This window comes from Pan troglodytes, chromosome 19, assembly GCF_028858775.2.
Source record: "Pan troglodytes isolate AG18354 chromosome 19, NHGRI_mPanTro3-v2.0_pri, whole genome shotgun sequence".
Taxonomy (NCBI): Eukaryota; Metazoa; Chordata; class Mammalia; order Primates; family Hominidae; genus Pan; species Pan troglodytes.
This window is the reverse complement of record NC_072417.2, coordinates 24,884,717-24,909,946: the sequence shown is the minus strand read 5'-3', so window position 1 is coordinate 24,909,946 and position 25,230 is coordinate 24,884,717. Positions and strand designations below refer to the sequence as shown.

Here is a 25,230-nt window from a genome sequence, read left to right as displayed (position 1 = left end):
GCAACAGGAGCGAAACTCCATCACCAAAAAAAAAAAGAAAGATAGAAAAAAAGAAATTCTGTAATCGCCGGCACGGTGGCTCACACCTGTAATCCCAACACTTTGGGAGGACGAGGCAGGCAGATCACCTGAGTTCGAGACCAGCCTGCCCAACATTGCGAAACCCCACCTCTACTAAAAATACAAAATTAGCTGGGCGTGGTGGCGCATCCCTGTAATCCCAGCTGCTCCAGAGGCTGAGGCAGGAGAATTGCTCGTACCTGGGAGGTGGAGGTTGCAGTGAGCCGAGATCGCGCCATTCGACTCCAACATGGGAATCAAGAGAAAAACTCAGTCTCAAAAAAAAAAAGAAAAAGACAAGAAAAAGAGAGAGAGATGTTGGAAAGAAAAGCCTCACAGAACGCAGGGCGTGGTGACTCAAGCCTGTAATCCGAGAACTTTGGGAGGCTGAGGGGGGCGGATGACGAGGTCAGGAGATCGAGACCAGCCTGGCTAACAGCATGAGACCGCCGTCTCTACTAAAAATAGGAAAAATTGGCTGGGCGTGGTGGCCGGTGCCTGTAGTCCTAGCTACTCAGGAGGCTGAGGCAGGAGAATCGCTGGAACCCGGGAGGTAGAGGCTGCAGTGAGCCGAGATCGCGCCACTGCACTCCAGCCTGGGCGACAGAGCAAGAGTTTGTCTGCCAAAAAAAAAAAAAAAAAAAAAAAAAAAAAAAGCCAGGGTGAGCGGTGGCTCAAGCCTGTAATCGCAAGCAACACTTTGGGAGGCGGCAGCTGGGCGGATCACCGGAGGTCGGGAGTTGGAGACCAGCCTGGCCGACATGGCGAAACCCCCTAAAAATACAAAAATGAGCCGGGCGTGGTGGCCTACGCCTGTAATCCCAGCTACCCAGGAGGCTGAGGCAGGAGAATCGCTGGAACCCGGGAGGTAGAGGCTGCAGTGAGCCGAGATCGCGCCACTGCACTCCAGCCTGGGCGACAGAGCAAGAGTTTGTCTGCCAAAAAAAAAAAAAAAAAAAAAGCCAGGGTGAGCGGTGGCTCAAGCCTGTAATCGCAAGCAACACTTTGGGAGGCGGCAGCTGGGCGGATCACCGGAGGTCGGGAGTTGGAGACCAGCCTGACCAACATGGAGAAACCCCATGTGTACTAAAAATACAAACTTAGCCGGGCGTGGTGGCACATGCCTGTAGTCCCAGCTGCTCGGGAGGCTGAGGCAGGGGAATCGCTTGAACCCGGGAGGCGGAGGTTGCAGAGAGCCTAGATCGCGCCATTGGACTCCAGGCTGGGTAACAAGAGCGGAACCTCCGTCTGAAAAAAAAAAAAAAAATTGGGAGAATTTTGCTCCCACTGCCGTCAAAATCCCATGTGTATTTCACACTTACAGCACAGCTCCATTAGAACTGACCACATTTCCAGGGCTCCCTAGATACCTGTGGCTAGCGGCTGCCATACTACACCGTGCTGGGCTGTAGAATGGGGATGACAAGACAGGGCGGCGGAGATTGGGTTGGCGTGAAGCGAGGGAAACACTCGGCCGCAGGACAAAACTAAAACAGCAAGGGGGCACCGAAAGACTCAGTAGTCCACATGAATATCTTGATTATGTCGTGGCCGAGATAATGTAGGGTCCACCCCTACCGGGTCTGTGGGTTTTCTCTTCGTGTGTGTGCGCGGAGACGAGAGATCGAAGAGATAAAGACAGAAGACAAAGAGATAGGAAGAAAGACAGCTGGGCCCGGGGGACCACTGCCACCAAAGCGCGGAGACAGACAGGTAGTGGCCCCGAATGCCTGGAGGCGCTGCTATTTATTGTAGTCAAGGCAAGGGGGCAGGGTAAGGAGTGCCAGTCATCTCCAGTGATCGATAGGTCACGCGAGTCACGTGTCCACTGGACAGGGGGCCTTTCCCTTTGTGGTAGCCGAGGTGGAGAGGGAGGACAGCAAACGTCAGCGTTTCTTCTATGCACTTATCAGAAAGATCGAAGACTGTGGTACTCCTACTAATTGTGCTACTGCTGTCTTCTAAGAACTTAAAAGGAGGAGCCAGGTGTACAGGCGGAACATGAAAGTGAAGAAGGAGCGTGCCCACTGAAGCACAGCATCACAGGGAGACGTTGGAGCCTCCGGCTGACTGCGGGCCGGCCTGGCTAATGTCAGACCTCCCACAAGAGGTGGTGGAGCGGAGCGTTCTCTGTCTCCCCTGGAGAGAGGGAGATTCCCTTTCCCGGCCTGCTAAGTAACGGGTGCCTTCCCAGGCACTGGGGCCACCGCTAGACCAAGGCCTGCTAAGTAACCAGGGCCTTCCCAGGCACTGGCATTACCGCTAGGCCAAGGAGCCCTCCAGCGGCCCTTCTCTGGGCGTGAATGAGGGCTCACACTCTTGTCTCCTGGTCACCTCTCACTGTGGCCCTTCAGCTCCTAACTCTGTGTGGCCTGGTTTCCCCCAGGGTAATCATAATGGAACAGAGATCATTATGGTAATAGAACAAAGAGTAATGCTACAAACTAATGATTAATAATAGTCAGATATAATCCTATCCGTTTCCTATCTCTAGTAAAACTTTTCTTATTCTAATAATTTTCTTTACTATACTGGAACAGCTTGTGCCTTCAGGCTCTTGCCTGGGCACCTGGGTGGCTTGCGGCCCACAAGATAAGATATATTGCGTTGAACTATAGTTTATGTTGATTGCTGAATGATTTAGGGCGGGGGGGTGGGCACCCTCTGAAATTCTGCCCTGGAGGAGAGGCCTCACCCTAACCCTGGCCGTGGCTAATAATAAGGCCCACCTCTTAGGGCCGTGGAGTGAAATAAGTTTTCCAGGTAATGCGCAGTAGAGCCCTCAGCCCTCCGCTGAAGTTGCGTTAGGAAGGAGGAAGGGAGAGGTAAATGCTGAGCCCGCAGGCGGCAGTCTGTGCCTCGGAGAGAAACTTTATCCCAACCTTGCTGGGGGCCTTGACGCCCACCTTGCCCCAAGAGCACCCCGGCAGTCACCCCTGCCCTCTGGGGTCCTGCCACCCCGAGCCCGACCTTCCCCCTTTTCCCCCGCGCCGGGCCAATAGCCTCCTAACTGCGTCGTGCTCATCACGGTCTGCCGTGCTCATCACCTTTGCGTCGTTTCTTCGCTCCACAAACGTTTGCTGAGCGCCTTCCACACGCCAGGCGCCAGACTCGCGCGGGGAAACAGGGATAAGCACTGAGGAGGGGTCCCAGCCCTCAGCGATGGGATTTCAGAGCGGGAGATAAAGGGTTGCCCAGAAGGGTGGTGAGTGGAATAGCTGATATAAACAACGGGGGCGCGATGAAATACACAGGAGGGCTGCTAGTCACATACGGGGCGGGTGCCGAGGGCCCTTGACTAAGGGAGGTTTCCTGGACGCGTGACACCCAAGCGGAGTCCTGACGACCTGCGTCAGAAGTAGCCAGGCGAGGAGGAGGGGAAGGGAATCCACGTCCCGAGCAGGGAGGCAGCTTTCCCTACACAGCACAGGACACGGTCCGCGCACAGAAGCCGCAGGAGACGCAGGCACAGGGGCTGGGGAGAATCCTTGCTGGGCCCTCGCCGCCTCCCTCTGCTGGGTGTCTGGTGCCAGCCTCCTGCCTGGCCGAGGAACTCCAGCCCCTGCTCCCGGAAGCCCCTCCAGGCCTTCGGCTTCCCTGACTGGGCATGGGCCCCTCGTCCCCTCGGGTACGGGGCCGGTCTCCCCGCCCGCGGGCGGCGAAGTAAAGGCCCAGCGCAGCCCGCGCTCCTGCCCTGGGGCCTCGTCTTTCTCCAGGAAAACGTGGACCGCTCTCCGCCGACAGGTCTCTTCCACAGACCCCTGTCGCCTTCGCCCCCAGTCTCTTCCGGTTCTGTCTTTTCGCTGGCTCGATACGAACAAGGAAGTCGCCCCCAGCGGAGCCCCGGCTCCCCCAGGCAGAGGCGGCCCCGGGGGCGGAGTCAACGGCGGAGGCCACGCCCTCCGTGAAAGGGCGGGGCATGCAAATTCGAAATGAAAGCCCGGGAACGCCGGAAGAAGCACGGGTGTAAGATTTCCCTTTTCAAAGGCGGAGAATAAGAAATCAGCCCGAGAGTGTAAGGGCGTCAATAGCGCTGTGGACGAGACAGAGGGAATGGGGCAAGGAGCGAGGCTGGGGCTCTCACCGCGACTTGAATGTGGATGAGAGTGGGACGGTGACGGCGGGCGCGAAGGCGACCGCATCGCTTCTCGGCCTTTTGGCTAAGATCAAGTGTAGTATCTGTTCTTATCAGTTTAATATCTGATACGTCCTCTATCCGAGGACAATATATTAAATGGATTTTTGGAGCAGGGAGATGGAATAGGAGCTTGCTCCGTCCACTCCACGCATCGACCTGGTATTGCAGTACCTCCAGGAACGGTGCACCCCCTCCGGGGATACAACGTGTTTCCTAAAAGCAGAGAGAGGTAAGAGACAGTAGCAGCTGCGGGGCGGCTTGCACGCCGAGTGCCTGTGACGCGCCGGCTTGACTTAACCGCTTCCCTGAAGTACCAGTGAGGGAGGTTCCTGATCTGCAGGCGGTGGGCGGTAGACGGTAGGCTTATGCGGCACGCTTCCGTTTCCACCGTGACTACTGCGCTTTGGGAAGGCCACGACCTCCTCCTTTGGGGAGGTCCTTAGGATCTCAGCTTGGCAGTCGAGTGGGTGGCGACCTTTTAAAGGAATGGGATCCACCCGGAATTGAACTTCTTTCTCCTCTCTCTCTCTCTCTCTCTCTCTCTCTCTCTCTCTCTCTCTTTCTCTCTCTCTCTCTCTCTTTCTCTCTCTCTCTCTGTCTCTTTCTCTCTCTCTTCACCCCCCCCCCCCGCCTCTCCTCCGTTCTCTCTTTTGGTTTCCCCCACCCCCTCCCAAGTTCTGGGGTACATGTGCAGGACGTGCAGGTTTGGAACATAGATACACGTGTGCCACGGTGCTTTGCTGCACCTATCCACCAGTCGTCTAGGTTTGAAGCCCCGCACGCGTTGGCCATTTGTCCTAATGCTCTCTCTCCCCTTGCCCCCCACGCCCCGTCAGGGCCCGGCGTGTGATGTTCCCCTCCCTGTGTCCCATGTGTTCTCACTGTTCAACTCCCACTTAGGAGCGAGAACATGCGGTGTTTGGTTTTCGCTTCCTGTGTCAGTTTGCTGAGAATGAGGCCTTCCAGCTTCATCCACGTTCCCGCAGAGGACATGAACTCATCCTTTTTTATGGCTGCGTAGTAATTCCATGGTGTATACGTGCCACACTTTCTTTATCCAGCCTATCATTCATGGGCATTCGAGTTGGTTCCAAGTCTTTGCTATTGTAAATAGTGCTGCAGTAAACATACGTGTCCACGTGTCTTCCTAGTAGGAACTTCTTCCTCTTCAGCCCGCTGGGTAGCTGGCACTTTAAGGCAGGTGCCAACGCACCGGCAGCAAGCTTCCTTTTTTGCCCGGGAAAAACTGAGGTGCAGGTAGTATAAGCCATTTATCACGGAACGCACAGGAGCAGAGCTCGAGTCCAAGCATCGTGGCTCCACCCGTCATGCTTGATGCATCTTTAGGCTCCGCTCTAGGTATGCGTATCCTTTACGGGATCAGCCACCGGCAGTTGCCTTGCGACCACGATGACAAACCTCTGCCGGCTCTTTTGGGTCTCATCCCTGTATCTATTATACGTTGCATCCCAACATAAAGATCGGAATGTTCCTTTCGCTGACCCAGTCTCTCACCCTTTCCAAACTCCAGAAACCTTGTCTGTCCTCGGAAGAACTCCCCCTGCTTCTTTCTCTAAAGGCTGTCTTCAGGCCGGGCACAGTGGGGGGATCGCTTGAGCCCAGAAGGCCGCAGTGAGGTGAGATCGCGCCATTGCACTGCAGCCCCGGCGGCAGAGCCGGAGCCCCGTCTCGAAAGAAACAAACAAAAACCAACCGACCAACCAACAAACAAACACAGACAAAGAAAGAAAGAGCCCAGGCAACCTAGTGAAAACCTGTTCGGGCTGGGGCGTATCTGTACCCCAGCTGTTCCAGAGGCTGAGGCCAGGAGGATGGGTGGACGCTGGGAGGTGGATGCTGCAGTGAGCGGTGATCGCACCACTGCACTCCAGCCTGGGTGACAGAGCCAGACCCCGTCCCAAATAAATAAACATGAAAATAGAGGAACCAGTTTGTAGAAAGCGGGAGAGGGTCCCATTGAACTTCAAGCCTTCGAGCAACAGCTGTGGCTGGACAGGTTGGACCAGCAGGCTGGAGCAGTCGCCATCTTGGCAGGGATCATTGACCCTGATCTATCGCCGGGAGGAGGAAGAGCTGATCTTACGCAGGGAGGGCAGGTGGACTATGCGTGGACTCTGGTGATCTGTTTGGGTGCCAGGTGTTACTCCCAGGGCCACCCGTAACTGTGAATGTGCAGGAACCCTGACTTGAGAAGGGCCTGGCCACGGGGGGCTTAGGCCCCTGGGGAATGAGAGTTTGGTTCCCGGTACCCAGGGAAACCACCAGCATCGGCAGAGGTGATAGCTGGGGAGGAGCGGGGATTTGGACGAGAGACACAGGATGAGTACCGGGGGCAGCCCCGTGATCAACAACTGCTGCAACAGGGGCCGTTTGTTCGACTCGCTAGTCTTCTGTGGCTCTATGCGGTACTCAAGAGCAGAAGACAGAAGATACAAAAACCACAAAAGGTAGCCGGGCGTGGTGCTGCCCGTCAATAATCCCAGCTACTCGGGAGGCTGAGACAGGAGAATCGCTTGAACCCGGGAGGCGGAAGTTTCAGCGAGCCGAGATCACGCCATTGCAGTCCAACCTGAGCGTCCGAGCGAGACTCTATCTCAGAAAATAAAGACAGAATGAAAGAGCCCGGCGCGGTGGCTTACGCCTGTAATCCCAGCGCTTTGGGAGGCCGAGGCGGGCGGATCGCCTGAGGTCAGGAGCTGGAGACCAGCCTGGCCGACATGGCGAAACCCCCTAAAAATACAAAAATGAGCCGGGCGTGGTGGCCTACGCCTGTAATCCCAGCTACCCAGGAGGCTGAGGCAGGAGAATCGCTGGAACCCGGGAGGTAGAGGCTGCAGTGAGCCGAGATCGCGCCACTGCACTCCAGCCTGGGCGACAGAGCAAGAGTTTGTCTGCCAAAAAAAAAAAAAAAAAAAAAAAAAAAAAAAGCCAGGGTGAGCGGTGGCTCAAGCCTGTAATCGCAAGCAACACTTTGGGAGGCGGCAGCTGGGCGGATCACCGGAGGTCGGGAGTTGGAGACCAGCCTGACCAACATGGAGAAACCCCATGTGTACTAAAAATACAAACTTAGCCGGGCGTGGTGGCACATGCCTGTAGTCCCAGCTGCTCGGGAGGCTGAGGCAGGGGAATCGCTTGAACCCGGGAGGCGGAGGTTGCAGAGAGCCTAGATCGCGCCATTGGACTCCAGGCTGGGTAACAAGAGCGGAACCTCCGTCTGAAAAAAAAAAAAAAAAATTGGGAGAATTTTGCTCCCACTGCCGTCAAAATCCCATGTGTATTTCACACTTACAGCACAGCTCCATTAGAACTGACCACATTTCCAGGGCTCCCTAGATACCTGTGGCTAGCGGCTGCCATACTACACCGTGCTGGGCTGTAGAATGGGGATGACAAGACAGGGCGGCGGAGATTGGGTTGGCGTGAAGCGAGGGAAACACTCGGCCGCAGGACAAAACTAAAACAGCAAGGGGGCACCGAAAGACTCAGTAGTCCACATGAATATCTTGATTATGTCGTGGCCGAGATAATGTAGGGTCCACCCCTACCGGGTCTGTGGGTTTTCTCTTCGTGTGTGTGCGCGCGGAGACGAGAGATCGAAGAGATAAAGACAGAAGACAAAGAGATAGGAAGAAAGACAGCTGGGCCCGGGGGACCACTGCCACCAAAGCGCGGAGACAGACAGGTAGTGGCCCCGAATGCCTGGAGGCGCTGCTATTTATTGTAGTCAAGGCAAGGGGGCAGGGTAAGGAGTGCCAGTCATCTCCAGTGATCGATAGGTCACGCGAGTCACGTGTCCACTGGACAGGGGGCCTTTCCCTTTGTGGTAGCCGAGGTGGAGAGGGAGGACAGCAAACGTCAGCGTTTCTTCTATGCACTTATCAGAAAGATCGAAGACTGTGGTACTCCTACTAATTGTGCTACTGCTGTCTTCTAAGAACTTAAAAGGAGGAGCCAGGTGTACAGGCGGAACATGAAAGTGAAGAAGGAGCGTGCCCACTGAAGCACAGCATCACAGGGAGACGTTGGAGCCTCCGGCTGACTGCGGGCCGGCCTGGCTAATGTCAGACCTCCCACAAGAGGTGGTGGAGCGGAGCGTTCTCTGTCTCCCCTGGAGAGAGGGAGATTCCCTTTCCCGGCCTGCTAAGTAACGGGTGCCTTCCCAGGCACTGGGGCCACCGCTAGACCAAGGCCTGCTAAGTAACCAGGGCCTTCCCAGGCACTGGCATTACCGCTAGGCCAAGGAGCCCTCCAGCGGCCCTTCTCTGGGCGTGAATGAGGGCTCACACTCTTGTCTCCTGGTCACCTCTCACTGTGGCCCTTCAGCTCCTAACTCTGTGTGGCCTGGTTTCCCCCAGGGTAATCATAATGGAACAGAGATCATTATGGTAATAGAACAAAGAGTAATGCTACAAACTAATGATTAATAATAGTCAGATATAATCCTATCCGTTTCCTATCTCTAGTAAAACTTTTCTTATTCTAATAATTTTCTTTACTATACTGGAACAGCTTGTGCCTTCAGGCTCTTGCCTGGGCACCTGGGTGGCTTGCGGCCCACAAGATAAGATATATTGCGTTGAACTATAGTTTATGTTGATTGCTGAATGATTTAGGGCGGGGGGGTGGGCACCCTCTGAAATTCTGCCCTGGAGGAGAGGCCTCACCCTAACCCTGGCCGTGGCTAATAATAAGGCCCACCTCTTAGGGCCGTGGAGTGAAATAAGTTTTCCAGGTAATGCGCAGTAGAGCCCTCAGCCCTCCGCTGAAGTTGCGTTAGGAAGGAGGAAGGGAGAGGTAAATGCTGAGCCCGCAGGCGGCAGTCTGTGCCTCGGAGAGAAACTTTATCCCAACCTTGCTGGGGGCCTTGACGCCCACCTTGCCCCAAGAGCACCCCGGCAGTCACCCCTGCCCTCTGGGGTCCTGCCACCCCGAGCCCGACCTTCCCCCTTTTCCCCCGCGCCGGGCCAATAGCCTCCTAACTGCGTCGTGCTCATCACGGTCTGCCGTGCTCATCACCTTTGCGTCGTTTCTTCGCTCCACAAACGTTTGCTGAGCGCCTTCCACACGCCAGGCGCCAGACTCGCGCGGGGAAACAGGGATAAGCACTGAGGAGGGGTCCCAGCCCTCAGCGATGGGATTTCAGAGCGGGAGATAAAGGGTTGCCCAGAAGGGTGGTGAGTGGAATAGCTGATATAAACAACGGGGGCGCGATGAAATACACAGGAGGGCTGCTAGTCACATACGGGGCGGGTGCCGAGGGCCCTTGACTAAGGGAGGTTTCCTGGACGCGTGACACCCAAGCGGAGTCCTGACGACCTGCGTCAGAAGTAGCCAGGCGAGGAGGAGGGGAAGGGAATCCACGTCCCGAGCAGGGAGGCAGCTTTCCCTACACAGCACAGGACACGGTCCGCGCACAGAAGCCGCAGGAGACGCAGGCACAGGGGCTGGGGAGAATCCTTGCTGGGCCCTCGCCGCCTCCCTCTGCTGGGTGTCTGGTGCCAGCCTCCTGCCTGGCCGAGGAACTCCAGCCCCTGCTCCCGGAAGCCCCTCCAGGCCTTCGGCTTCCCTGACTGGGCATGGGCCCCTCGTCCCCTCGGGTACGGGGCCGGTCTCCCCGCCCGCGGGCGGCGAAGTAAAGGCCCAGCGCAGCCCGCGCTCCTGCCCTGGGGCCTCGTCTTTCTCCAGGAAAACGTGGACCGCTCTCCGCCGACAGGTCTCTTCCACAGACCCCTGTCGCCTTCGCCCCCAGTCTCTTCCGGTTCTGTCTTTTCGCTGGCTCGATACGAACAAGGAAGTCGCCCCCAGCGGAGCCCCGGCTCCCCCAGGCAGAGGCGGCCCCGGGGGCGGAGTCAACGGCGGAGGCCACGCCCTCCGTGAAAGGGCGGGGCATGCAAATTCGAAATGAAAGCCCGGGAACGCCGGAAGAAGCACGGGTGTAAGATTTCCCTTTTCAAAGGCGGAGAATAAGAAATCAGCCCGAGAGTGTAAGGGCGTCAATAGCGCTGTGGACGAGACAGAGGGAATGGGGCAAGGAGCGAGGCTGGGGCTCTCACCGCGACTTGAATGTGGATGAGAGTGGGACGGTGACGGCGGGCGCGAAGGCGACCGCATCGCTTCTCGGCCTTTTGGCTAAGATCAAGTGTAGTATCTGTTCTTATCAGTTTAATATCTGATACGTCCTCTATCCGAGGACAATATATTAAATGGATTTTTGGAGCAGGGAGATGGAATAGGAGCTTGCTCCGTCCACTCCACGCATCGACCTGGTATTGCAGTACCTCCAGGAACGGTGCACCCCCTCCGGGGATACAACGTGTTTCCTAAAAGCAGAGAGAGGTAAGAGACAGTAGCAGCTGCGGGGCGGCTTGCACGCCGAGTGCCTGTGACGCGCCGGCTTGACTTAACCGCTTCCCTGAAGTACCAGTGAGGGAGGTTCCTGATCTGCAGGCGGTGGGCGGTAGACGGTAGGCTTATGCGGCACGCTTCCGTTTCCACCGTGACTACTGCGCTTTGGGAAGGCCACGACCTCCTCCTTTGGGGAGGTCCTTAGGATCTCAGCTTGGCAGTCGAGTGGGTGGCGACCTTTTAAAGGAATGGGATCCACCCGGAATTGAACTTCTTTCTCCTCTCTCTCTCTCTCTCTCTCTCTCTCTCTCTCTCTCTTTCTCTCTCTCTCTCTCTCTTTCTCTCTCTCTCTCTGTCTCTTTCTCTCTCTCTTCACCCCCCCCCCCCGCCTCTCCTCCGTTCTCTCTTTTGGTTTCCCCCACCCCCTCCCAAGTTCTGGGGTACATGTGCAGGACGTGCAGGTTTGGAACATAGATACACGTGTGCCACGGTGCTTTGCTGCACCTATCCACCAGTCGTCTAGGTTTGAAGCCCCGCACGCGTTGGCCATTTGTCCTAATGCTCTCTCTCCCCTTGCCCCCCACGCCCCGTCAGGGCCCGGCGTGTGATGTTCCCCTCCCTGTGTCCCATGTGTTCTCACTGTTCAACTCCCACTTAGGAGCGAGAACATGCGGTGTTTGGTTTTCGCTTCCTGTGTCAGTTTGCTGAGAATGAGGCCTTCCAGCTTCATCCACGTTCCCGCAGAGGACATGAACTCATCCTTTTTTATGGCTGCGTAGTAATTCCATGGTGTATACGTGCCACACTTTCTTTATCCAGCCTATCATTCATGGGCATTCGAGTTGGTTCCAAGTCTTTGCTATTGTAAATAGTGCTGCAGTAAACATACGTGTCCACGTGTCTTCCTAGTAGGAACTTCTTCCTCTTCAGCCCGCTGGGTAGCTGGCACTTTAAGGCAGGTGCCAACGCACCGGCAGCAAGCTTCCTTTTTTGCCCGGGAAAAACTGAGGTGCAGGTAGTATAAGCCATTTATCACGGAACGCACAGGAGCAGAGCTCGAGTCCAAGCATCGTGGCTCCACCCGTCATGCTTGATGCATCTTTAGGCTCCGCTCTAGGTATGCGTATCCTTTACGGGATCAGCCACCGGCAGTTGCCTTGCGACCACGATGACAAACCTCTGCCGGCTCTTTTGGGTCTCATCCCTGTATCTATTATACGTTGCATCCCAACATAAAGATCGGAATGTTCCTTTCGCTGACCCAGTCTCTCACCCTTTCCAAACTCCAGAAACCTTGTCTGTCCTCGGAAGAACTCCCCCTGCTTCTTTCTCTAAAGGCTGTCTTCAGGCCGGGCACAGTGGGGGGATCGCTTGAGCCCAGAAGGCCGCAGTGAGGTGAGATCGCGCCATTGCACTGCAGCCCCGGCGGCAGAGCCGGAGCCCCGTCTCGAAAGAAACAAACAAAAACCAACCGACCAACCAACAAACAAACACAGACAAAGAAAGAAAGAGCCCAGGCAACCTAGTGAAAACCTGTTCGGGCTGGGGCGTATCTGTACCCCAGCTGTTCCAGAGGCTGAGGCCAGGAGGATGGGTGGACGCTGGGAGGTGGATGCTGCAGTGAGCGGTGATCGCACCACTGCACTCCAGCCTGGGTGACAGAGCCAGACCCCGTCCCAAATAAATAAACATGAAAATAGAGGAACCAGTTTGTAGAAAGCGGGAGAGGGTCCCATTGAACTTCAAGCCTTCGAGCAACAGCTGTGGCTGGACAGGTTGGACCAGCAGGCTGGAGCAGTCGCCATCTTGGCAGGGATCATTGACCCTGATCTATCGCCGGGAGGAGGAAGAGCTGATCTTACGCAGGGAGGGCAGGTGGACTATGCGTGGACTCTGGTGATCTGTTTGGGTGCCAGGTGTTACTCCCAGGGCCACCCGTAACTGTGAATGTGCAGGAACCCTGACTTGAGAAGGGCCTGGCCACGGGGGGCTTAGGCCCCTGGGGAATGAGAGTTTGGTTCCCGGTACCCAGGGAAACCACCAGCATCGGCAGAGGTGATAGCTGGGGAGGAGCGGGGATTTGGACGAGAGACACAGGATGAGTACCGGGGGCAGCCCCGTGATCAACAACTGCTGCAACAGGGGCCGTTTGTTCGACTCGCTAGTCTTCTGTGGCTCTATGCGGTACTCAAGAGCAGAAGACAGAAGATACAAAAACCACAAAAGGTAGCCGGGCGTGGTGCTGCCCGTCAATAATCCCAGCTACTCGGGAGGCTGAGACAGGAGAATCGCTTGAACCCGGGAGGCGGAAGTTTCAGCGAGCCGAGATCACGCCATTGCAGTCCAACCTGAGCGTCCGAGCGAGACTCTATCTCAGAAAATAAAGACAGAATGAAAGAGCCCGGCGCGGTGGCTTACGCCTGTAATCCCAGCGCTTTGGGAGGCCGAGGCGGGCGGATCGCCTGAGGTCAGGAGCTGGAGACCAGCCTGGCCGACATGGCGAAACCCCCTAAAAATACAAAAATGAGCCGGGCGTGGTGGCCTACGCCTGTAATCCCAGCTACCCAGGAGGCTGAGGCAGGAGAATCGCTGGAACCCGGGAGGTAGAGGCTGCAGTGAGCCGAGATCGCGCCACTGCACTCCAGCCTGGGCGACAGAGCAAGAGTTTGTCTGCCAAAAAAAAAAAAAAAAAAAAAAAAAAAAAAGCCAGGGTGAGCGGTGGCTCAAGCCTGTAATCGCAAGCAACACTTTGGGAGGCGGCAGCTGGGCGGATCACCGGAGGTCGGGAGTTGGAGACCAGCCTGACCAACATGGAGAAACCCCATGTGTACTAAAAATACAAACTTAGCCGGGCGTGGTGGCACATGCCTGTAGTCCCAGCTGCTCGGGAGGCTGAGGCAGGGGAATCGCTTGAACCCGGGAGGCGGAGGTTGCAGAGAGCCTAGATCGCGCCATTGGACTCCAGGCTGGGTAACAAGAGCGGAACCTCCGTCTGAAAAAAAAAAAAAAAAATTGGGAGAATTTTGCTCCCACTGCCGTCAAAATCCCATGTGTATTTCACACTTACAGCACAGCTCCATTAGAACTGACCACATTTCCAGGGCTCCCTAGATACCTGTGGCTAGCGGCTGCCATACTACACCGTGCTGGGCTGTAGAATGGGGATGACAAGACAGGGCGGCGGAGATTGGGTTGGCGTGAAGCGAGGGAAACACTCGGCCGCAGGACAAAACTAAAACAGCAAGGGGGCACCGAAAGACTCAGTAGTCCACATGAATATCTTGATTATGTCGTGGCCGAGATAATGTAGGGTCCACCCCTACCGGGTCTGTGGGTTTTCTCTTCGTGTGTGTGCGCGCGGAGACGAGAGATCGAAGAGATAAAGACAGAAGACAAAGAGATAGGAAGAAAGACAGCTGGGCCCGGGGGACCACTGCCACCAAAGCGCGGAGACAGACAGGTAGTGGCCCCGAATGCCTGGAGGCGCTGCTATTTATTGTAGTCAAGGCAAGGGGGCAGGGTAAGGAGTGCCAGTCATCTCCAGTGATCGATAGGTCACGCGAGTCACGTGTCCACTGGACAGGGGGCCTTTCCCTTTGTGGTAGCCGAGGTGGAGAGGGAGGACAGCAAACGTCAGCGTTTCTTCTATGCACTTATCAGAAAGATCGAAGACTGTGGTACTCCTACTAATTGTGCTACTGCTGTCTTCTAAGAACTTAAAAGGAGGAGCCAGGTGTACAGGCGGAACATGAAAGTGAAGAAGGAGCGTGCCCACTGAAGCACAGCATCACAGGGAGACGTTGGAGCCTCCGGCTGACTGCGGGCCGGCCTGGCTAATGTCAGACCTCCCACAAGAGGTGGTGGAGCGGAGCGTTCTCTGTCTCCCCTGGAGAGAGGGAGATTCCCTTTCCCGGCCTGCTAAGTAACGGGTGCCTTCCCAGGCACTGGGGCCACCGCTAGACCAAGGCCTGCTAAGTAACCAGGGCCTTCCCAGGCACTGGCATTACCGCTAGGCCAAGGAGCCCTCCAGCGGCCCTTCTCTGGGCGTGAATGAGGGCTCACACTCTTGTCTCCTGGTCACCTCTCACTGTGGCCCTTCAGCTCCTAACTCTGTGTGGCCTGGTTTCCCCCAGGGTAATCATAATGGAACAGAGATCATTATGGTAATAGAACAAAGAGTAATGCTACAAACTAATGATTAATAATAGTCAGATATAATCCTATCCGTTTCCTATCTCTAGTAAAACTTTTCTTATTCTAATAATTTTCTTTACTATACTGGAACAGCTTGTGCCTTCAGGCTCTTGCCTGGGCACCTGGGTGGCTTGCGGCCCACAAGATAAGATATATTGCGTTGAACTATAGTTTATGTTGATTGCTGAATGATTTAGGGCGGGGGGGTGGGCACCCTCTGAAATTCTGCCCTGGAGGAGAGGCCTCACCCTAACCCTGGCCGTGGCTAATAATAAGGCCCACCTCTTAGGGCCGTGGAGTGAAATAAGTTTTCCAGGTAATGCGCAGTAGAGCCCTCAGCCCTCCGCTGAAGTTGCGTTAGGAAGGAGGAAGGGAGAGGTAAATGCTGAGCCCGCAGGCGGCAGTCTGTGCCTCGGAGAGAAACTTTATCCCAACCTTGCTGGGGGCCTTGACGCCCACCTTGCCCCAAGAGCACCCCGGCAGTCACCCCTGCCCTCTGGGGTCCTGCCACCCCGAGCCCGACCTTCCCCCTTTTCCCCCGCGCCGGGCCAATAGCCTCCTAACTGCGTCGTGCTCATCACGGTCTGCCGTGCTCATCACCTTTGCGTCGTTTCTTCGCTCCACAAACGTTTGCTGAGCGCCTTCCACACGCCAGGCGCCAGACTCGCGCGGGGAAACAGGGATAAGCACTGAGGAGGGGTCCCAGCCCTCAGCGATGGGATTTCAGAGCGGGAGATAAAGGGTTGCCCAGAAGGGTGGTGAGTGGAATAGCTGATATAAACAACGGGGGCGCGATGAAATACACAGGAGGGCTGCTAGTCACATACGGGGCGGGTGCCGAGGGCCCTTGACTAAGGGAGGCTTCCTGGACGCGTGACACCCAAGCGGAGTCCTGACGACCTGCGTCAGAAGTAGCCAGGCGAGGAGGAGGGGAAGGGAATCCACGTCCCGAGCAGGGAGGCAGCTTTCCCTACACAGCACAGGACACGGTCCGCGCACAGAAGCCGCAGGAGACGCAGGCACAGGGGCTGGGGAGAATCCTTGCTGGGCCCTCGCCGCCTCCCTCTGCTGGGTGTCTGGTGCCAGCCTCCTGCCTGGCCGAGGAACTCCAGCCCCTGCTCCCGGAAGCCCCTCCAGGCCTTCGGCTTCCCTGACTGGGCATGGGCCCCTCGTCCCCTCGGGTACGGGGCCGGTCTCCCCGCCCGCGGGCGGCGAAGTAAAGGCCCAGCGCAGCCCGCGCTCCTGCCCTGGGGCCTCGTCTTTCTCCAGGAAAACGTGGACCGCTCTCCGCCGACAGGTCTCTTCCACAGACCCCTGTCGCCTTCGCCCCCAGTCTCTTCCGGTTCTGTCTTTTCGCTGGCTCGATACGAACAAGGAAGTCGCCCCCAGCGGAGCCCCGGCTCCCCCAGGCAGAGGCGGCCCCGGGGGCGGAGTCAACGGCGGAGGCCACGCCCTCCGTGAAAGGGCGGGGCATGCAAATTCGAAATGAAAGCCCGGGAACGCCGGAAGAAGCACGGGTGTAAGATTTCCCTTTTCAAAGGCGGAGAATAAGAAATCAGCCCGAGAGTGTAAGGGCGTCAATAGCGCTGTGGACGAGACAGAGGGAATGGGGCAAGGAGCGAGGCTGGGGCTCTCACCGCGACTTGAATGTGGATGAGAGTGGGACGGTGACGGCGGGCGCGAAGGCGACCGCATCGCTTCTCGGCCTTTTGGCTAAGATCAAGTGTAGTATCTGTTCTTATCAGTTTAATATCTGATACGTCCTCTATCCGAGGACAATATATTAAATGGATTTTTGGAGCAGGGAGATGGAATAGGAGCTTGCTCCGTCCACTCCACGCATCGACCTGGTATTGCAGTACCTCCAGGAACGGTGCACCCCCTCCGGGGATACAACGTGTTTCCTAAAAGCAGAGAGAGGTAAGAGACAGTAGCAGCTGCGGGGCGGCTTGCACGCCGAGTGCCTGTGACGCGCCGGCTTGACTTAACCGCTTCCCTGAAGTACCAGTGAGGGAGGTTCCTGATCTGCAGGCGGTGGGCGGTAGACGGTAGGCTTATGCGGCACGCTTCCGTTTCCACCGTGACTACTGCGCTTTGGGAAGGCCACGACCTCCTCCTTTGGGGAGGTCCTTAGGATCTCAGCTTGGCAGTCGAGTGGGTGGCGACCTTTTAAAGGAATGGGATCCACCCGGAATTGAACTTCTTTCTCCTCTCTCTCTCTCTCTCTCTCTCTCTCTCTCTCTCTCTCTTTCTCTCTCTCTCTCTCTCTTTCTCTCTCTCTCTCTGTCTCTTTCTCTCTCTCTTCACCCCCCCCCCCCCGCCTCTCCTCCGTTCTCTCTTTTGGTTTCCCCCACCCCCTCCCAAGTTCTGGGGTACATGTGCAGGACGTGCAGGTTTGGAACATAGATACACGTGTGCCACGGTGCTTTGCTGCACCTATCCACCAGTCGTCTAGGTTTGAAGCCCCGCACGCGTTGGCCATTTGTCCTAATGCTCTCTCTCCCCTTGCCCCCCACGCCCCGTCAGGGCCCGGCGTGTGATGTTCCCCTCCCTGTGTCCCATGTGTTCTCACTGTTCAACTCCCACTTAGGAGCGAGAACATGCGGTGTTTGGTTTTCGCTTCCTGTGTCAGTTTGCTGAGAATGAGGCCTTCCAGCTTCATCCACGTTCCCGCAGAGGACATGAACTCATCCTTTTTTATGGCTGCGTAGTAATTCCATGGTGTATACGTGCCACACTTTCTTTATCCAGCCTATCATTCATGGGCATTCGAGTTGGTTCCAAGTCTTTGCTATTTTAAATAGTGCTGCAGTAAACATACGTGTCCACGTGTCTTCCTAGTAGGAACTTCTTCCTCTTCAGCCCGCTGGGTAGCTGGCACTTTAAGGCAGGTGCCAACGCACCGGCAGCAAGCTTCCTTTTTTGCCCGGGAAAAACTGAGGTGCAGGTAGTATAAGCCATTTATCACGGAACGCACAGGAGCAGAGCTCGAGTCCAAGCATCGTGGCTCCACCCGTCATGCTTGATGCATCTTTAGGCTCCGCTCTAGGTATGCGTATCCTTTACGGGATCAGCCACCGGCAGTTGCCTTGCGACCACGATGACAAACCTCTGCCGGCTCTTTTGGGTCTCATCCCTGTATCTATTATACGTTGCATCCCAACATAAAGATCGGAATGTTCCTTTCGCTGACCCAGTCTCTCACCCTTTCCAAACTCCAGAAACCTTGTCTGTCCTCGGAAGAACTCCCCCTGCTTCTTTCTCTAAAGGCTGTCTTCAGGCCGGGCACAGTGGGGGGATCGCTTGAGCCCAGAAGGCCGCAGTGAGGTGAGATCGCGCCATTGCACTGCAGCCCCGGCGGCAGAGCCGGAGCCCCGTCTCGAAAGAAACAAACAAAAACCAACCGACCAACCAACAAACAAACACAGACAAAGAAAGAAAGAGCCCAGGCAACCTAGTGAAAACCTGTTCGGGCTGGGGCGTATCTGTACCCCAGCTGTTCCAGAGGCTGAGGCCAGGAGGATGGGTGGACGCTGGGAGGTGGATGCTGCAGTGAGCGGTGATCGCACCACTGCACTCCAGCCTGGGTGACAGAGCCAGACCCCGTCCCAAATAAATAAACATGAAAATAGAGGAACCAGTTTGTAGAAAGCGGGAGAGGGTCCCATTGAACTTCAAGCCTTCGAGCAACAGCTGTGGCTGGACAGGTTGGACCAGCAGGCTGGAGCAGTCGCCATCTTGGCAGGGATCATTGACCCTGATCTATCGCCGGGAGGAGGAAGAGCTGATCTTACGCAGGGAGGGCAGGTGGACTATGCGTGGACTCTGGTGATCTGTTTGGGTGCCAGGTGTTACTCCCAGGGCCACCCGTAACTGTGAATGTGCAGGAACCCTGACTTGAGAAGGGCCTGGCCACGGGGGGCTTAGGCCCCTGGGGAATGAGAGTTTGGTTCCCGGTACCCAGGGAAACCACCAGCATCGGCAGAGGTGATAGCTGGGGAGGAGCGGGGATTTGGACGAGAGACACAGGATGAGTACCGGGGGCAGCCCCGTGATCAACAACTGCTGCAACAGGGGCCGTTTGTTCGACTCGCTAGTCTTCTGTGGCTCTATGCGGTACTCAAGAGCAGAAGACAGAAGATACAAAAACCACAAAAGGTAGCCGGGCGTGGTGCTGCCCGTCAATAATCCCAGCTACTCGGGAGGCTGAGACAGGAGAATCGCTTGAACCCGGGAGGCGGAAGTTTCAGCGAGCCGAGATCACGCCATTGCAGTCCAACCTGAGCGTCCGAGCGAGACTCTATCTCAGAAAATAAAGACAGAATGAAAGAGCCCGGCGCGGTGGCTTACGCCTGTAATCCCAGCGCTTTGGGAGGCCGAGGCGGGCGGATCGCCTGAGGTCAGGAGCTGGAGACCAGCCTGGCCGACATGGCGAAACCCCCTAAAAATACAAAAATGAGCCGGGCGTGGTGGCCTACGCCTGTAATCCCAGCTACCCAGGAGGCTGAGGCAGGAGAATCGCTGGAACCCGGGAGGTAGAGGCTGCAGTGAGCCGAGATCGCGCCACTGCACTCCAGCCTGGGCGACAGAGCAAGAGTTTGTCTGCCAAAAAAAAAAAAAAAAAAAAAAAAAAAAAAAGCCAGGGTGAGCGGTGGCTCAAGCCTGTAATCGCAAGCAACACTTTGGGAGGCGGCAGCTGGGCGGATCACCGGAGGTCGGGAGTTGGAGACCAGCCTGACCAACATGGAGAAACCCCATGTGTACTAAAAATACAAACTTAGCCGGGCGTGGTGGCACATGCCTGTAGTCCCAGCTGCTCGGGAGGCTGAGGCAGGGGAATCGCTTGAACCCGGGAGGCGGAGGTTGCAGAGAGCCTAGATCGCGCCATTGGACTCCAGGCTGGGTAACAAGAGCGGAACCTCCGTCTGAAAAAAAAAAAAAAAAATTGGGAGAATTTTGCTCCCACTGCCGTCAAAATCCCATGTGTATTTCACACTTACAGCACAGCTCCATTAGAACTGACCACATTTCCAGGGCTCCCTAGATACCTGTGGCTAGCGGCTGCCATACTACACCGTGCTGGGCTGTAGAATGGGGATGACAAGACAGGGCGGCGGAGATTGGGTTGGCGTGAAGCGAGGGAAACACTCGGCCGCAGGACAAAACTAAAACAGCAAGGGGGCACCGAAAGACTCAGTAGTCCACATGAATATCTTGATTATGTCGTGGCCGAGATAATGTAGGGTCCACCCCTACCGGGTCTGTGGGTTTTCTCTTCGTGTGTGTGCGCGCGGAGACGAGAGATCGAAGAGATAAAGACAGAAGACAAAGAGATAGGAAGAAAGACAGCTGGGCCCGGGGGACCACTGCCACCAAAGCGCGGAGACAGACAGGTAGTGGCCCCGAATGCCTGGAGGCGCTGCTATTTATTGTAGTCAAGGCAAGGGGGCAGGGTAAGGAGTGCCAGTCATCTCCAGTGATCGATAGGTCACGCGAGTCACGTGTCCACTGGACAGGGGGCCTTTCCCTTTGTGGTAGCCGAGGTGGAGAGGGAGGACAGCAAACGTCAGCGTTTCTTCTATGCACTTATCAGAAAGATCGAAGACTGTGGTACTCCTACTAATTGTGCTACTGCTGTCTTCTAAGAACTTAAAAGGAGGAGCCAGGTGTACAGGCGGAACATGAAAGTGAAGAAGGAGCGTGCCCACTGAAGCACAGCATCACAGGGAGACGTTGGAGCCTCCGGCTGACTGCGGGCCGGCCTGGCTAATGTCAGACCTCCCACAAGAGGTGGTGGAGCGGAGCGTTCTCTGTCTCCCCTGGAGAGAGGGAGATTCCCTTTCCCGGCCTGCTAAGTAACGGGTGCCTTCCCAGGCACTGGGGCCACCGCTAGACCAAGGCCTGCTAAGTAACCAGGGCCTTCCCAGGCACTGGCATTACCGCTAGGCCAAGGAGCCCTCCAGCGGCCCTTCTCTGGGCGTGAATGAGGGCTCACACTCTTGTCTCCTGGTCACCTCTCACTGTGGCCCTTCAGCTCCTAACTCTGTGTGGCCTGGTTTCCCCCAGGGTAATCATAATGGAACAGAGATCATTATGGTAATAGAACAAAGAGTAATGCTACAAACTAATGATTAATAATAGTCAGATATAATCCTATCCGTTTCCTATCTCTAGTAAAACTTTTCTTATTCTAATAATTTTCTTTACTATACTGGAACAGCTTGTGCCTTCAGGCTCTTGCCTGGGCACCTGGGTGGCTTGCGGCCCACAAGATAAGATATATTGCGTTGAACTATAGTTTATGTTGATTGCTGAATGATTTAGGGCGGGGGGGTGGGCACCCTCTGAAATTCTGCCCTGGAGGAGAGGCCTCACCCTAACCCTGGCCGTGGCTAATAATAAGGCCCACCTCTTAGGGCCGTGGAGTGAAATAAGTTTTCCAGGTAATGCGCAGTAGAGCCCTCAGCCCTCCGCTGAAGTTGCGTTAGGAAGGAGGAAGGGAGAGGTAAATGCTGAGCCCGCAGGCGGCAGTCTGTGCCTCGGAGAGAAACTTTATCCCAACCTTGCTGGGGGCCTTGACGCCCACCTTGCCCCAAGAGCACCCCGGCAGTCACCCCTGCCCTCTGGGGTCCTGCCACCCCGAGCCCGACCTTCCCCCTTTTCCCCCGCGCCGGGCCAATAGCCTCCTAACTGCGTCGTGCTCATCACGGTCTGCCGTGCTCATCACCTTTGCGTCGTTTCTTCGCTCCACAAACGTTTGCTGAGCGCCTTCCACACGCCAGGCGCCAGACTCGCGCGGGGAAACAGGGATAAGCACTGAGGAGGGGTCCCAGCCCTCAGCGATGGGATTTCAGAGCGGGAGATAAAGGGTTGCCCAGAAGGGTGGTGAGTGGAATAGCTGATATAAACAACGGGGGCGCGATGAAATACACAGGAGGGCTGCTAGTCACATACGGGGCGGGTGCCGAGGGCCCTTGACTAAGGGAGGTTTCCTGGACGCGTGACACCCAAGCGGAGTCCTGACGACCTGCGTCAGAAGTAGCCAGGCGAGGAGGAGGGGAAGGGAATCCACGTCCCGAGCAGGGAGGCAGCTTTCCCTACACAGCACAGGACACGGTCCGCGCACAGAAGCCGCAGGAGACGCAGGCACAGGGGCTGGGGAGAATCCTTGCTGGGCCCTCGCCGCCTCCCTCTGCTGGGTGTCTGGTGCCAGCCTCCTGCCTGGCCGAGGAACTCCAGCCCCTGCTCCCGGAAGCCCCTCCAGGCCTTCGGCTTCCCTGACTGGGCATGGGCCCCTCGTCCCCTCGGGTACGGGGCCGGTCTCCCCGCCCGCGGGCGGCGAAGTAAAGGCCCAGCGCAGCCCGCGCTCCTGCCCTGGGGCCTCGTCTTTCTCCAGGAAAACGTGGACCGCTCTCCGCCGACAGGTCTCTTCCACAGACCCCTGTCGCCTTCGCCCCCAGTCTCTTCCGGTTCTGTCTTTTCGCTGGCTCGATACGAACAAGGAAGTCGCCCCCAGCGGAGCCCCGGCTCCCCCAGGCAGAGGCGGCCCCGGGGGCGGAGTCAACGGCGGAGGCCACGCCCTCCGTGAAAGGGCGGGGCATGCAAATTCGAAATGAAAGCCCGGGAACGCCGGAAGAAGCACGGGTGTAAGATTTCCCTTTTCAAAGGCGGAGAATAAGAAATCAGCCCGAGAGTGTAAGGGCGTCAATAGCGCTGTGGACGAGACAGAGGGAATGGGGCAAGGAGCGAGGCTGGGGCTCTCACCGCGACTTGAATGTGGATGAGAGTGGGACGGTGACGGCGGGCGCGAAGGCGACCGCATCGCTTCTCGGCCTTTTGGCTAAGATCAAGTGTAGTATCTGTTCTTATCAGTTTAATATCTGATACGTCCTCTATCCGAGGACAATATATTAAATGGATTTTTGGAGCAGGGAGATGGAATAGGAGCTTGCTCCGTCCACTCCACGCATCGACCTGGTATTGCAGTACCTCCAGGAACGGTGCACCCCCTCCGGGGATACAACGTGTTTCCTAAAAGCAGAGAGAGGTAAGAGACAGTAGCAGCTGCGGGGCGGCTTGCACGCCGAGTGCCTGTGACGCGCCGGCTTGACTTAACCGCTTCCCTGAAGTACCAGTGAGGGAGGTTCCTGATCTGCAGGCGGTGGGCGGTAGACGGTAGGCTTATGCGGCACGCTTCCGTTTCCACCGTGACTACTGCGCTTTGGGAAGGCCACGACCTCCTCCTTTGGGGAGGTCCTTAGGATCTCAGCTTGGCAGTCGAGTGGGTGGCGACCTTTTAAAGGAATGGGATCCACCCGGAATTGAACTTCTTTCTCCTCTCTCTCTCTCTCTCTCTCTCTCTCTCTCTTTCTCTCTCTCTCTCTCTCTTTCTCTCTCTCTCTCTGTCTCTTTCTCTCTCTCTTCACCCCCCCCCCCCGCCTCTCCTCCGTTCTCTCTTTTGGTTTCCCCCACCCCCTCCCAAGTTCTGGGGTACATGTGCAGGACGTGCAGGTTTGGAACATAGATACACGTGTGCCACGGTGCTTTGCTGCACCTATCCACCAGTCGTCTAGGTTTGAAGCCCCGCACGCGTTGGCCATTTGTCCTAATGCTCTCTCTCCCCTTGCCCCCCACGCCCCGTCAGGGCCCGGCGTGTGATGTTCCCCTCCCTGTGTCCCATGTGTTCTCACTGTTCAACTCCCACTTAGGAGCGAGAACATGCGGTGTTTGGTTTTCGCTTCCTGTGTCAGTTTGCTGAGAATGAGGCCTTCCAGCTTCATCCACGTTCCCGCAGAGGACATGAACTCATCCTTTTTTATGGCTGCGTAGTAATTCCATGGTGTATACGTGCCACACTTTCTTTATCCAGCCTATCATTCATGGGCATTCGAGTTGGTTCCAAGTCTTTGCTATTGTAAATAGTGCTGCAGTAAACATACGTGTCCACGTGTCTTCCTAGTAGGAACTTCTTCCTCTTCAGCCCGCTGGGTAGCTGGCACTTTAAGGCAGGTGCCAACGCACCGGCAGCAAGCTTCCTTTTTTGCCCGGGAAAAACTGAGGTGCAGGTAGTATAAGCCATTTATCACGGAACGCACAGGAGCAGAGCTCGAGTCCAAGCATCGTGGCTCCACCCGTCATGCTTGATGCATCTTTAGGCTCCGCTCTAGGTATGCGTATCCTTTACGGGATCAGCCACCGGCAGTTGCCTTGCGACCACGATGACAAACCTCTGCCGGCTCTTTTGGGTCTCATCCCTGTATCTATTATACGTTGCATCCCAACATAAAGATCGGAATGTTCCTTTCGCTGACCCAGTCTCTCACCCTTTCCAAACTCCAGAAACCTTGTCTGTCCTCGGAAGAACTCCCCCTGCTTCTTTCTCTAAAGGCTGTCTTCAGGCCGGGCACAGTGGGGGGATCGCTTGAGCCCAGAAGGCCGCAGTGAGGTGAGATCGCGCCATTGCACTGCAGCCCCGGCGGCAGAGCCGGAGCCCCGTCTCGAAAGAAACAAACAAAAACCAACCGACCAACCAACAAACAAACACAGACAAAGAAAGAAAGAGCCCAGGCAACCTAGTGAAAACCTGTTCGGGCTGGGGCGTATCTGTACCCCAGCTGTTCCAGAGGCTGAGGCCAGGAGGATGGGTGGACGCTGGGAGGTGGATGCTGCAGTGAGCGGTGATCGCACCACTGCACTCCAGCCTGGGTGACAGAGCCAGACCCCGTCCCAAATAAATAAACATGAAAATAGAGGAACCAGTTTGTAGAAAGCGGGAGAGGGTCCCATTGAACTTCAAGCCTTCGAGCAACAGCTGTGGCTGGACAGGTTGGACCAGCAGGCTGGAGCAGTCGCCATCTTGGCAGGGATCATTGACCCTGATCTATCGCCGGGAGGAGGAAGAGCTGATCTTACGCAGGGAGGGCAGGTGGACTATGCGTGGACTCTGGTGATCTGTTTGGGTGCCAGGTGTTACTCCCAGGGCCACCCGTAACTGTGAATGTGCAGGAACCCTGACTTGAGAAGGGCCTGGCCACGGGGGGCTTAGGCCCCTGGGGAATGAGAGTTTGGTTCCCGGTACCCAGGGAAACCACCAGCATCGGCAGAGGTGATAGCTGGGGAGGAGCGGGGATTTGGACGAGAGACACAGGATGAGTACCGGGGGCAGCCCCGTGATCAACAACTGCTGCAACAGGGGCCGTTTGTTCGACTCGCTAGTCTTCTGTGGCTCTATGCGGTACTCAAGAGCAGAAGACAGAAGATACAAAAACCACAAAAGGTAGCCGGGCGTGGTGCTGCCCGTCAATAATCCCAGCTACTCGGGAGGCTGAGACAGGAGAATCGCTTGAACCCGGGAGGCGGAAGTTTCAGCGAGCCGAGATCACGCCATTGCAGTCCAACCTGAGCGTCCGAGCGAGACTCTATCTCAGAAAATAAAGACAGAATGAAAGAGCCCGGCGCGGTGGCTTACGCCT

General features: G+C 56.4%; 4 non-coding genes across 4 annotated transcripts; all 4 read left to right on the top strand.

Annotated features, from left to right (window-relative positions):
- Positions 1-4,200: 4,200 nt before the first annotated feature.
- Positions 4,201-4,391, top strand: LOC129137775 (U2 spliceosomal RNA). The gene has a single exon (XR_008540566.1). It is a non-coding gene; the product is annotated as a U2 spliceosomal RNA (small nuclear RNA).
- A 5,937-nt stretch (positions 4,392-10,328) lies between these two features.
- On the top strand, positions 10,329-10,519 carry LOC129137774 (U2 spliceosomal RNA). The gene has a single exon (XR_008540565.1). It is a non-coding gene; the product is annotated as a U2 spliceosomal RNA (small nuclear RNA).
- Positions 10,520-16,451: 5,932 nt separating this feature from the next.
- On the top strand, positions 16,452-16,642 carry LOC129137773 (U2 spliceosomal RNA). The gene has a single exon (XR_008540564.1). It is a non-coding gene; the product is annotated as a U2 spliceosomal RNA (small nuclear RNA).
- Positions 16,643-22,578: 5,936 nt separating this feature from the next.
- On the top strand, positions 22,579-22,769 carry LOC129137772 (U2 spliceosomal RNA). The gene has a single exon (XR_008540563.1). It is a non-coding gene; the product is annotated as a U2 spliceosomal RNA (small nuclear RNA).
- Positions 22,770-25,230: the final 2,461 nt, after the last annotated feature.